The sequence below is a fragment of the Rhinolophus ferrumequinum genome, chromosome 25 (genome assembly GCF_004115265.2).
Source record: "Rhinolophus ferrumequinum isolate MPI-CBG mRhiFer1 chromosome 25, mRhiFer1_v1.p, whole genome shotgun sequence".
In the NCBI taxonomy this organism is placed as follows: domain Eukaryota; kingdom Metazoa; phylum Chordata; class Mammalia; order Chiroptera; family Rhinolophidae; genus Rhinolophus; species Rhinolophus ferrumequinum.
The window spans coordinates 12,710,598-12,724,463 of record NC_046308.1 but is presented as its reverse complement, the minus strand read 5'-3'; the positions used below and the strand labels follow the sequence as shown (position 1 = coordinate 12,724,463).

At 45.5% G+C, this 13,866-nt stretch overlaps 1 protein-coding gene across 12 annotated transcripts in view; it reads left to right on the top strand.

The window, feature by feature from the left end:
* Positions 1 to 13,866, top strand: part of CIT (citron rho-interacting serine/threonine kinase) — a 156,026-nt gene that overhangs the window by 61,520 nt on the left and 80,640 nt on the right. The window lies entirely within an intron of this gene.

Genomic DNA, 13,866 nt, shown 5'->3' with positions numbered 1-13,866 from the left:
TTGGATTAATGTTGGATAATTAGTTGCTGCCCACTTAGGAGAAGAGCAGAATTTTATTTTCTCCTTGGTAGCATTCATTCCTGATTTGTTGTGCTTGTAGCTTAGATATCAATTTGAAGAGATGTCATGTTGGTTCTTGGATGGTGTCTCCCCTTGGGTGCTATTTTGACAGTAATGTTCCTGAAAAGATTTCAGACTATTGTGGGGAATTGGGCACTTATGAAATAGGGTTGAGGGCTGTGATTGAATTTGAGAGAGATTTTTCTGTTGAGAGATGCTGAGGTGGTTGTTTTTTCCCTCCTGCCTGTGGGCTGGTTTTAGAATTTGGGGTTAGATTTTGGTAGTGTTGGCTGTACCTTTCTGACTAATTCGCTCTGCAACCCCAAAGCAATCTGGATGATGGGAGGGGAGGCAGAAAGCTAACTAGCTGTTGAATGTGCCGTCAGATGGATTTGAAACGGCCCAGCAAGGCTGCAAGGTTTTGCACTGGCGTCGAAGAGCAGGGCAGAAGTGGAGGCCCGATATGAAAGGATGTGTGGTTAGTGGGCAGCTTAACCTTGACACACACAGCACTCTGAAGGTCACAGATCAGAAGATGTGTGGGGAGTTCTAGTTCTGGTTAGTGGTGGGCTGGCCGGGTCAGAATGAAAGCTGGCTTAGGGTGCTAATCAGTGATCTGAAAAACCAGAGAGGACTGCAGGGAATTAGATTTCAGGGGCAAAGGCAGAATGATGTGTGGGGGGGAAATCTTAGATGCAGCAGTTAATCTGAAGCAGTGTATGATTAATTGCTTATTTTTTCTGGAAGACTGTAATCGCATCTTTCTGCTTCTCACTGAAAGCTCAGTTAAGAGAACCCACTGACAGGGCATCTCAGTGTGAAGGCCCAGGCACTTGATAAATATTTGTTGATTTAATTTACTTGTGATCCTTTTCCCCAGGTTGTATTTATATTGCTCACTGTATTTGAAGACACGCTATTTCACCTTTGGTAGTTCAAAATATATCTCTAGAGCATAAGATGAGCTCCTGTTCATGCCCCAACAGAATGCTTAATAAGATTCTCATAAAACAAAAAAAGTCCATGCAAGCAAAACGGTGTGTTTCTTATCTGGAAGATGGAATTGTTGTCTCCGTCTTTGGGGGAACTGAAATGCCTTTTCCATGGCAATTCGGGGTTGGAATCAAAGAGATTTCCCTTCATCTTATATTTTATAATGTAATCTGGCCATTGGATTTGGCTATTCTGCCATAGGCAGTCCCTATGGGTAAAACGTACAGCACCATTTTAGAAATTCACTCCACCTGTTGGATGTAGGTGACCCTGGACTTATATTAATTAGAAATTCAATAAAAGAGATGCAGGGATGGAATTAGTTAGAATTCCCTGCCGTTTTTTTGACATGTAGTTATAAAATTCATTTGGAGGTGGGGGGAGGCATTTTCTGGGGGTCCCACCATTGCCACCAGGAGACCTGGTCTTTCTTCCTGAGTTTCTCCTTTTCCCCTCCCAGTGTTCAGCGTCACAGGTTTTTATTTACACACATCGATTACCTGTGCTGTTACTCACTCTTCACACCACTGAGGAAATTGCAGGTGCTGCTCGATTGCACTGGGTAAATTGACCCCAGATCTGTTACCAGTGAATTGAATGAAATGTTCAGAGGTGGAGATGACTGAACAAGGAATTTTCATGGAGACTCTGGCAGTGAGAATGATTTTAATTGTTGTGATTGTTTGTCACTTTTTAGGATCCTTTTTTTGGGACCCGACACTATTTCTAAGCCAGCCAGTGAGTGCATTATTATTTTAAGGTTTAACGAGAATCTTGATCTCAGCATTCTATGTCAGAGATTTTAGTGGGAGTTTCTTACAGCTTGAATTGGAGGGAGTAGGAGAGAGTCTACAAGAACTAGTTTTGGTTGTCTTTGGGGTGGGATTATGGTGAGTCGGTGCTGGAGAGTGGGTGAGTGTCTGGTGCCTCTTTTTCTTTTTAACCAGCAGTAACCCAAACCAAATTCCCAAGCTCTGAATGCCTGGATGTTCCCGTGAGCCTTTATTTGCTTGGACTTCACAATAGTAGGATAGTTACAGAAATCAGTGTGTTAAAGGTTTAAAAATGGATCCCAGCTCTCTTCCCTTCCCTGTCAGGGTGGGGTGCATTTCTTTAGGTCCCTTCCCCTTCCTCCTAGATCTGAGGTACTGCCTTATTTAAGCTCTTGTTGAAACAGTGCATTTCTGCAAACCTCCAATATAAACTCTCAAAGGAAAAAAAAAGCCAGTTGGTTTTATAGTGTGTGTTAGTTTTACACATGCTGATTTTACACTTTTGGAGAAGTTGGAAATCTTAGAGGAGCAATGGGATCTCATTGAGCCTGGTATCTGTGGGATGACAGTGTCTGAATAGGCTGTTTTTAGGAAGGGGGCTTGCTCTTCCTTTTGGCTCAGGGCCTTTTCCTTTTGTGTAGATTTGAAAATTTCATTTTTGGAGCCAGCCATCCAAACATGGTGGGGTGGAGATGAAAGGTGGCTGCCCTCAATGCCTTCCCGGATTTTCAGAGAACCAGTTTTTATTGCCTTTTCCGTGCTCTGCTAGGGGCCTCTTTGCATGTCAGTTTCTGCAAAGTTAGGTAATAAGGACACCTCCTGTTATGGCTGTTGGGAGGATTATATGAAATATATAAAGTACTTGGTCTAGTACCTGGCACGTGGAAAAGTCTCAGTAAATGTTCACTTTTATTTTTGTTATTACTAATATACTGTTTTATGTATGTATAGTGTCTTTCTACTTATGCCTAGAAGATAGGAAAGGAACTCAGCAATAATTAAGTAGTCCAAAGTCATGCCAGACCAGAAACCCAGCTTCCCAGGCCCTGGGAATTTTCTGCTTGAGAAGCTTAAACGTCCTGACCAACCACAAATTAATATGCAGTTGCCAAATACCTGTAGGTAGAAGGTGGTTGTTGGGGTGGAGTGGATTGGGGGATAGAATTATAGGGTCCAGGCCCAGAATGGGTTCCTTTCCATCAAATTGAACAAGTCAAAGCATATATGTGTGTGACAATTCAGGGAACACCAACCAAACCCCATTCTTTGCTGCAGAATATCCGGTACATATTGGATATCTAACTGTTTTAGGAGATCCAGGAGAGGAAGGCAAAATCCGATGCAGCAACACTCAATGGGGAGGGCCAGTTCACAATTCTTGCCAAATTACAGTGATGATCTTCGTTGGCATGTCTGTCCATTTTCCCTAGTCGACTCTGATCACCAGGGCAGGGCAGGGTGTTATTCATCGTGCGTTTCCTGGATCATGCGGTAAACCCTCGTTAAATACGTGCGTGGGAACTTATAAGCACACTAAGGGAAGGTAACATATTGGGCTTGGTGTTTTAAAAGACAGCTTTGGATAAGTGGAGAGGAACGCAGAGAGAATTTCAGGTAGGCAGAGTGATAACAACGGCTCATCCTTACAAGGTGGCAGCTCTGTACCAGGCTCTGTTCCGAGCATATTATACAGATGAACTCATTTCATCTGCACAGCAGCCCATAAGGAAGGGCACCGCCATTGTTCCCATTTTACATGTGAGGAACCTGAGGCGTGGAGAGATTAAGCAGCTTGCCCAAGGCCATGCGCTTTGAGCGGCTCAGTGGCGTGGCTCAGCCAGGACTTGGACCTGGCCAGGCTACATGACGGCAGCATCTTTCAGCCACTGTGCCATGCTGCCAAGTATAAATGCCACAGGCAGGAGAAATGAGGAAATTTGTGTGAGGTCCCCAGGGTCACACGCTTGTCGGAAGTGTCGGTCCCTTGTGGGGAATGATGAGCAGTGGGGTTGGGGCAGGGTGGGATGAGAACCGACAGGCAGTCTCTGCGAGTTTATTGAATAGATGGACTGTGTGGCTCTTGGGTTTTTCTGATTTCTTACTTTTCTTATTTTGAGACTCTTACCTGATGTGTGTGTGTGTGTGTGTGTGTGTGTGTGTGCGCACATACATATGTACTCTCTTCCTGAGAGTTCTTATTTGGCAAGCACAGAGAACTGCGTTGACTTTGCTCGTCACCATATCTTCAGGCTGCTCATGAACAAGTTGCTCAATAAGCATTTGGTGAATTGATCCATATCATTTTTATGGCTGCAGCTCTCCATTTGTTGATGATTCCATGATCCGTGTCTATTCAAATCTGCGTTTTGTACTTCCAGCTGCCGCCTGTCATCTATCCTGGGACGGCTCATTCTAGTGGAAGACAGCCTGAACTCTCATCAGTCCTACCTCCTTTTTACTAAAATACTCTTAAAAATTCTCTTACAAATTGTTTTCCTTTCCACATGCAGCCCAATGCTGTCTGTCATTGTGTGCACCACTCTGTGTGTCTGTCCCCACTGTGCCACTCTGTGTGTCTGTCATTGTGTGCACCAGTGCCAGATCCCGATTGCAAAGAGCCTCATCTGTGTTTGGAGTTTGAAAAACGTAGTCAACAACCGTAACAGAATCTGCTCTGGTACACGAAGGTGTACTTCCCAAAAAGGTTAAAAACTCCGTAACTAGCTCCCGCCATGGTTACTGCCCTCAGGTGCCCTGTGCTGTTTCTATTCCGCCGTTCTCCGGACCAGGCGTCTAACATTCCACCCTGTGTGTTGTGTTGGATTCTCTCTTCTTGATCCTTCAATTTCTTCCTTCTCTTCGTCGAGCACATCTTGTTCTACTTGCCTTATTCTGTTCTTGATTTAGACTGTGCGTGTTTGCCTGGCAGGCCTGGCAGGACCATCCTGCCGCCTTCTCATTCGTCTTCAAGATACCTTCAGGAAATCTAATCCAAACCATCCTAGCCCCATCCCAAAGATTAGGCTCCCGAAGATCTGTCAAGCGCCGTTTCTGCTGGCCTACACGTGCTAATTTGCATGGTTGCCTCGGATCCCCGAAGAAGACAGTAATTGACTAAATGGTGCTATATGTTCCCAAGTTGTGTGCCAGTTTGGCAGCTCTTCCTTTGCCTAAGTGGATTTCTCTCCGTTCTCTCTGTTTGACTTCTCTTTCATCTCCTGACCTCACTCACCTTCCTTTCTCTGACAAACTTCCAGCAAGAATAGCCTGCGCGCCGCGTCCTCCTCAGCCTCTCCAGCTCTGTGGGAATTACTGTCTCAGAAACTGCTGATTCTACCCAACCGCCAACTCCAGTGACTTCTGCCTTGCCACGGGATGCCGCATTTGTCTTGAAACTTTCTACTTTCTTCTGGAAATTTGGTCTTCCCCTGAACCATCTGACTGCCATTCTCACTCTTTCGCGGCTGTCCTCTTCGGTCCCAGGCCCTTGAAATGGACACACCATTCCCTCGAGTTCCCTCCTGGGTTCTTCTGTAAGCCTGTTCTCGGTGATCTCATTTAGTCCCTTGGTTTGAACTCTCGCTTCCCCATGGCCTACCCCTCAGCGTGCCCTGTGTTCATCATTGCCACGCTTTCGCCCAGTTTCTCACCACCTCTCTCCTCAACACAGACAGACTCGCTCCCTCAGTAAGCCATTAGGTGCTGGTTTTGGCTTCCTCATTTCTTTTAAGAAACTGCCACTTTCCCTACCCTTCCAGGCAAGAAAACTGAGTCATCGTAAACTCTTTTCTACCTCCCCCTGCTATCCCATCAGTTGTCGAGTCTTTAAGTTGTGCCTCTAGGATGATACTTGCATCTATACCCATGTTTCTGTCCACACCGCCACTCCTCATTGACTTTTGCTTGGACTATTGCAGTAGCCTCCTAGCTGATTCCTCTGCCTCCAGTTTCCCTGGCTCTCATCCATTCTCCACAGAAGGTGGAATTCTTCCAAAGCACGGGTGGATGATGTCATTCTTCTGCTCGGAGCTTTAATAGCATCACAGTGTGCACAGAATTAATGGCCACTCCTGAACTTGGTCTTCAAGCCTGGTGTGCCAAGACCCCAGCCTGCCTTTCAGTCGCATCTCCTGGCTGTGTCTGGCCAACCTGCTCAACGCTCATCGAAGACAGACAGGGACCATGTTTTCTACCTTGTGTCTTGCCCCTGGCAGGTCTTCAGTGAACATTTGTCAAATTGAATTAGACCAAAGTGGCCAGGGATAACACCATTTCCTTCTGCACAGTTTCTACAACTGCTAATGGAAGCTGTCATCGATTGAGGACCTCCTTTGTGCCCAGAACTATGCTGAGCGCCTTACATGCATTGTCTCATTAAGTCCCACAATCTCACCGTAACTCTATGAGATAGCTGCTGTTAACCCCATTTTATAGATGAGGAGACTGAGGCTCAGCAATGTAAGTTATTTTTCTGAGGTTTTGTAGGTAGTAAGAGACTTAAGACGTATATCCATAGCTGGCTGCCTCCAGGACCACTGCACTACCTGGCCTGTAACAGTCATGGCTTCATTATATTATGCAGGATTTACAGTCACCTAATAATCAAGGTGAAAGAGCTGACTCTACTGAGAATTCACTCTGTACCAGGCACTATTCTAAGTGCTCAACAAGCATTCTCATTTAATTTCAGCAATGACCCACTGTTTCACAGGTAAGAAAACTGATGATCAGAAGCTCAGGTTACTTAAGTTCACGCAGGTTGCAGACGGCAGAGGAATGGCCAACTTTTTTTCTAGCTTTTAACTTTAAAGTGTGTATAAGCATTATTTTTTGGGACGAACTATAACACACTCATTCAAAGTCCAGGCTTTGGAATAGACAGACATGGGCTCAAATCCAGGCTCCACCCCTCGCTGTATGAACAAGGCATCTAGCATCCCTCAGCCACAATTCCCTTCCATGTAAATGGGGTTATTATAGTGCCTGTTGGCTAGGTTTGTTGTGGGGACACGTAGAGCATGCAATGGTAGCACCTGGGGCAGAGTGAGTATTCATTTCATAGTTGTTATTGTTATTTAGGGGTGAGGATGGCCTAAGGGTGCTTTTGACTCTCTTTTCTTTCCTGCTTCCACTTTCTAAAGACATCTTGCTGGTTTCTGCCTATGGAGAGAATCAGGCTCCATGTAGGGTGCCTGACAGATGTCCTAATATCTCCATCCAATTTTTTACTCTGAATAGAGTCTGTGATGCATCAGTTAAACCCGCACTTTCCATAAAACATGCTCGAGGCTTCTGGTAGGATCCAGTTCCAGTGAAGTCTGGAACTCCATGCTGGGGAAGGAGGAAGCGCGCTGTGCCCAGCCTAGCCATCACCCGCTCCCCCTCGAGTGCTGGAGTATCCTCTGGATAGAAGGGTGTGTATGATTGTGACATTGCTGTCCCAGAATTTATGCTGCTCATCTCCTGCGCAAGGGCCAGGAAAATTTCTCGTGCTAGCATCAATTCAACACACTGCTTATTTTGGGTTCCTTCTCCCACCGTGACCTTTACACTGAGGCTTCCTGGGGCACAGAAGTTCTTGCCACACCATTCATTCACTCACTCAGTCACGCAACAAATATATTGTTCTAGGCCTTGTGGCATAACTGAACAAGACAGATATTGCCCCTGCCCTCAAGAAGCTAGCATTCTGTTAGGGGGAAGACAGGATAAATAAGTTCATAAATAAGAACGTTTCCGATAGTGGTTGGGGCTCTGAAGAAATCAGAGCCTAGATGGGGAACAACCACGTTAGTCCTGGAGGCCAGGACTAGCCTGTGTCTGTCCAGCGAACAGGGAGCAGCACGTTGAGGTGGCCGGAGCTTCGGATGCCTGGGCAACGTGGTCCGAATGAGGTAGGCAGGAACTTTAGGTTTGAATTTGGCTCTACACATGGTCCCTGACTTAACGATGGTTCGGTGTGGAGTTTTTGACTTTACGATGGTGCGAAAGCGACATGCATTTAGTAGAAACTGTACTTTGACGTCTGAATTTTCACCTTGTCGCAGGTTTCACTGGCCACAGGGCCTTCGACTATTTTCTTGTGATGATGGGCGGCCGCAGCTCTCGGTCAGCCAGGCGGTCACTGATCACGAGGGTAACAGATATTCTGTGTGGCCAATGATTTTTGGATATTTGTGTTCTGAGCACGTGTAAGGTAGGCTAGGCTAGGCTGTGATGTTCGGTAGGTTAGGGGTGTGAAATGCATTTTTGACCTTTAATATTTTCAACCTACAGTGGGTTTATCAGGACGTAACCTCATTGGGAGTCGAGGGGCATCTGTAATTGCAGTGAGCAGGAAGCCTCTGCAGGATTTTGAGTAGGGACGTGGAATATCTGGTTCTCCTTTTATAAAGCATCCCTCTGAGGTTGTGTGGTGGATAGTAGGGCGACAACAGGTTGATTCAGGGAAGTAAGTTGGGTTCCTGCAGCCATCTAGGCAAGAAGTGGAGATTTGTCAGTGAAATTCACCTGCAAAGCTAGGCACTGGCTTAGAGGAGGTGACTTCATTAGAGATCACGTGAGAAGCTCTGCTTTCATTAACACGGTTTTTAATAAATGATTCTTGAATGGCATAGTAATCATTCCAAAGCAAAAGCTCTAATTCATCTGGAGTCCACGGCTGGTTATGTGTGTACGTCAGTGTGTATGTATGTGTGAGTATGTGCTGTGTGTGTGTGGGCGGCTGTTGGGGGTGGGGGGGGAGGCCCAAAGCTGGCTAGACTCTGCAACTCTTTAAAGGAGAGCAGTGTTTTTGATATTTTCAAGTGTTCATGATGGAGATACCACTGTGTGTTTTAAAATTGGTTTATAAAGTTAGTTCATAAATTTCAGAATGCTCCATCTTAAAAGCCAGTATATTTTTGGAACAGAGTGCTGATGAGGTTTTTCTTTTTTGCACCATGCTACATCTTGCAGTTGCAAGTATTTTTAGTGCTGCTGGCCACAATTAAGGTAGGGCCCTCTGCTAAGCTAATTTTGATTCCCTCGTTTTAGCCTCCAGTGTCCATTCTTGGTTATCTCAAGAATATCTGTGATTTGCGATGTGTATGATCTGTGAATTGGTGGCATCTTCTGCAACCTTGGGGTCCTTTTCCTACGGGAATACATGGACGGCTGGATGCTTAAGTGTGATCTTAATGATTACAGTAGTGATTAGAATGCTCAATGCATATACCTGTTTTTTGGATGGAAGTGTAGATTGTATACTCTTGATAGGAAGCATTCTGTTGATAGCTTTATTAAGGGTGTTTTTGGAGTTATGCGGATTATTTATAGACATTGGGAAAACTGCATTTTATCACTTTTTTACTTAAATGTTGAAGTTACATGGAAGACAATTTTTAGGTCACATCTAACATTTGGGAAAAAAAACACCGAAAAACCCACGTTCTTTTTGCTGCAGCAGGAACAACCAAGCCCAACATCCCTCTGTGTCATATGCCATTCCCTCTATCAGTCCTCTTTGGGCCTCCATAATTATAAAGCAGATGTGTATATTAGGAAGAGATGTTGATTTCAGAGTAAATTTTTCTAGAAAATAGAAGCTGGGGAAAAAAAAAAAGGAAAACCCAAACTTGGCTTCGTGCTTGAAGAGACAGCACTGCTGTGTGTGGGTGGGTGGCTACATACACCCGCTGCTCAGAAGAGCCTTTTCTCTCCATGGGATAACTGGCTGTGTATCAGAGATGTGGCCAGGAGGAGTAGGCAAGCAATGTGTGGGCAGGCGGCATGTTCTTTTCTTAGCATCCTTATTGTACTGCATCTCATCGAGCCTGGTGCATGAACCAGGCTGGGCTTCAAAAATCTGTACTGTTTCCTATTTAATTACCACCCCTGAGCTGCCAAGCGATGGAGAAAGAGTTGTTCTTCGTGTGTGGGTTGAGCTGTTTCTGGGGGTGGCTGTGGACTGACCTGGCCTATGGATGCTCTTTGGTACCCAGCTGTCCTGAGCTCAGGCTTAGAGTTGCCCTCCCAGCATCGCACACAGCCAGTCATGGATAGAATTTTCCTTCCCTCTAGAGCTCCATTTCCCTTTCCTCTGTGACCTCACTCCTCTGAGCCTCGCCAGTGCTTTCCTTGGGTTTCTTTTCTTGGGTTTGTCCAAGGCCATCCAGGCAAGACGTAGCAGATTTGAACCCACAACTGTTGGGTTGCAGAGTTCAACTTAGAACCCCCAGCTCTACTGCCCCCCTCCTCACCCTGCACCCCAATCATCATAATGTAGGAAAATGTAGAGGTCATAGGGTAAGCTATTCCTGAGTATCAGTGCCATGGGATAATAATACCATTTCCCCAAAAATAAGACCTAGCCGGACAATCAGCTCTAATGCGCCGTTTGGAGCAAAAAGGCACATTAGAGCTGATTGTCCGGCTAGGTCTTATTTTTGGGGAAACACGGTAGTACCCACCTCATAGGATTGTTGGGGAGATTCAATGAGGGAACCCATAGAGCACCAAGCACAGTGCCTGGCAAATAGTAAGTGCTCAGGAAATGTGCATTATCATCAGTGATAAAGGTAGTGGCATTAATTCTCTCACCTACATTGCTGCTTCCTTGAGGACAGGACTTGTAGCTTCATTAATCGTATAGCCTCCACAGCAGGGTTTTGCAACCTTGCACAGTTGACATTTTGAGCTGGAGAATTCTTGTGGAAGGTTGTTCTGGGGATTGTAGGATGTTGAGCAGCATCTCTGGCCTCAGCCCACTAGATTTGATAGCACTCCCACCCCATGTCAGGAAAATCAAAAAAGTCTCCTGCCATTGCTAAATGTCCGCTGGGCGACAAAATTGTCCCTGGTTGAGAAACACTGGTTTACAGGTACCTCTCATGCGATCACAGGACTTGTATATTCATGTATGTGTGTATGTATATATATTCCCTCTCTTTTTTTAAAGAATTTCTTTCTTTTTTTATTGGGGAAGGGGAACAGGACTTTATTGGGGAACAGTGTGTACTTCCAGGACATTTTTTTTTTTTCCAAGTCAAGTTGTCCTTTCAATCTTAGTTGTGGAGGGTGCCATTCAGCTTCAAGTTGTTGTCCTTTCAGTCTTAGTTGTGGAGGGCGCAGCTCAGCTCCACATCCAGTTGCCGTTACTAGTTTTAGGGGGCGCAGCCCACCATCCCTTGCGGGAGTCCAACCGGCAACCTTGTGGTTGAGAGGACGCGCTCCAACTGAGCCATCCGGGAGCTCAGTGGAAGCTCAGCTCAAGGTGCCATGTTCAATCTTAGTTGCAGGGGGCGCTGCCCACCATCCCTTGCGGTAGTCAAGGAGCTGAACCGGCAACCTTGTGATTGAGAGCCCACTGGCCCATGTGGGAATCGAACCAGCAGCCTTCGGAGTTAGGAGCATGGAGCTCTAACCTCCTGAGCCACCTGGCCGGCCCCCGGAGGGATATATTCTCTTTGTCTCCCTCTCCCTCTCCCTCTCCCTCTCCCTCTCCCTCTCCCTCTCCCTCTCCCTCTCCCTCTCCCTCTCCCTCTCCCTCTCCCTCTCCCTCTCCCTCTCCCTCTCCCTCTCCCTCTCCCTCTCCCTCTCCCTCTCCCTCTCCCTCTCCCTCTCCCTCTCCCTCTCACATACACAGTCACTTAGAGAAGGTGGCCAAAAAATATTTGTTGAAGTTTGAGAATTTTGAGAACAAAAGGAAATTCTTGGACGACTCTTTAGTTAGCAGGTAGCCTCTGTCCTATTCTTGGTGATCAGATCGTTTCAATCTAGTAGTACTTCGGTGCCCGTTACCCATAACTTTAGAGTTCCAATCAGTTGCAGGGCTTTTTGCAAACTTTCCTTCAAGCAACACTACCATCAGCTCTTGAAATACTACTACTCTTGATGAAATGGGGCATTTCAGGGTGATTTTCGACCGGCAGAGTTGCTACTTGAAGAGGACACGGTCAGTCTGGTGGCTCTGAGGTCAGCGTTGGATGTAACTTCCCAACCTATGACATGCATTATGGTCAAGTCTAGAATAATGCAATTGTCTGCAATAATTTGGTGTTGTTTTGAAAGTCAGAAGGATGGCGAATGAAATCCTAGAAAAGAATAAGTTGTGATACTATTTTAGAATATCTGTTGGGGGGATCGATGCAGCCAAGAGGAACGTATTGAGAGCCTATCATTGGTGCTAGAGATTGAGTTGGCCTCAGTGTCTATGTGAAAAGTGAGTAGAATACAAATATGCTAAGTGGAGCCATGTTAACTCTCTCTCGTATATTTCTTTTGTAGAATTTCATAGAAATGGTCTATTTTAATTGACTTATTCAAATTGGGGGTGGGGGGTAGGAATAGTCCTGGTCTGAAATTCCTAGCCCACCATGATTGACTTCAAAATTGTGTTCCCACTCAAAGAGGGGCCAAAAGGCACCAGTTCCAAATGGCGTGGACAGAAGGCCACCTAGCATCAAATGCTGGGGACAGTCATACTATGAGTTGGAAATGCTTAGGCCCCAAGTCGCAGGCACTTTCTTCTTATTAGCACCGTGGTTCTCCAATCCTGTCTGTACATTGGAATCACCTGGGAGCTGCCCAGGCTCCACCCCCAGTCTGTCTGTCTCTCATTTACAGACAGACTGGTTGGTTGGTTGGGGCCTGGCCTTTTTTTTTTTTTTTTTTTTTAATGCTTTACTATTTTTTGAGAGCAGTTTTAGGTTCACAAGAAAATTGAGAGGAAGGTACAGAGATTTCCCATCTTCTCCCTGCCTCCACCGTCAACATCCCCCGGCAGAGTGGGACATTTGTTACAGTTGATGAACCTACGTGGACACATCCTACATGGACACATCATTGTCACCCAAAGTCCCTCGTTTACATTAGGCAACCGCTCTTGGTATTGTCCATTCTGTGAGTTTGGACATTTATATGATAACATGTATCCATCATGATAGTATCACGTGGAGTATTTTCATTGTCCGACATCAGTAGTTCTCAAAAGCTCTTCGGGTGATTTATACTGTGCAGGGAAGTGAAGTTCCTGAAAGCTGTCATGACCTTCCCCCCCTCTCCTCCAGTCTCATGCTCCAACCCCATTATTGTTTATGAGATTGCTGCTACAAGCCGGGTTTAGTCACAGAATTCTTACTATAGCTTTTTTTAGATGTGATTTTTATTTCTTTGAAAAAATAAAAAAAGATTTCTTTAGCACCTTTATTCTGAAGAGCTCTTAATTGCCGTACTTAGAACTTCGAAACAGTGAACATTTGTCAAGCATCAAAATAGCAGAATGAGGGAGTTGCACCTTGGGTGACGAGGAGGGCTGTGGCATTGTCTCCCACAAGTGCCGGTGGGTGGGCCGCACGTCCCCTCCATTCTGGGCTCATTAATGAGTGACCTAGAAACTTTTTTTTTTGGCAAATAAGCAATCAGCTTTGTATGCACAGCAGCACACTTTAAACATTCAACACCGCTGGAGCCCGTCTTCCATGTGTCATCAAGTTTTGGGCACATGGTCACGCATCCATGGATCTATTCTTCTAAAGGTTGCCAGTTTTGTGCTTGGGCACAAAGAGCTGTGGCCTGTGTTGTCATCTCTGACTCATGTCAATGTGTGTGACTTAGTGACATGTGGGTGACTCTGGATTACTGAAGGACCAGGGAGCCCATCTATGTCCCTCATCCCTTCTTCCTTGGGTGGTTTGGGTCTTCTTCTCTAGCTCACCCTCCCAGAGTGAAGTCAGGAATAAAGGAAATAGCAAAGGCCATTCTAAGCAACCCACTTCATTTCAGATTTTAAAAAAAAAAAGTGTGTGTGTGTGTGTGTGTGTGTGTGTGTGTGTGTTTGGCTGTATTTAGGTAGAAAACAGGCTAGTGAGAGGTGTAGAAATTGGTTAAAATTTCTGGCCAAAAGTTAGATTTTAAAAAGGATTTATTTCTGGATTTCAGTCCCTGCTGCCCATTTCTATGAATAATCAACATTTGTTTTAACATGAATAATGGCACAGAGGGAATTTAGCCCCCTGAGTCTGACTATTTCAAGCAACTGAGGCCTGTGAGGCCTGTGCTA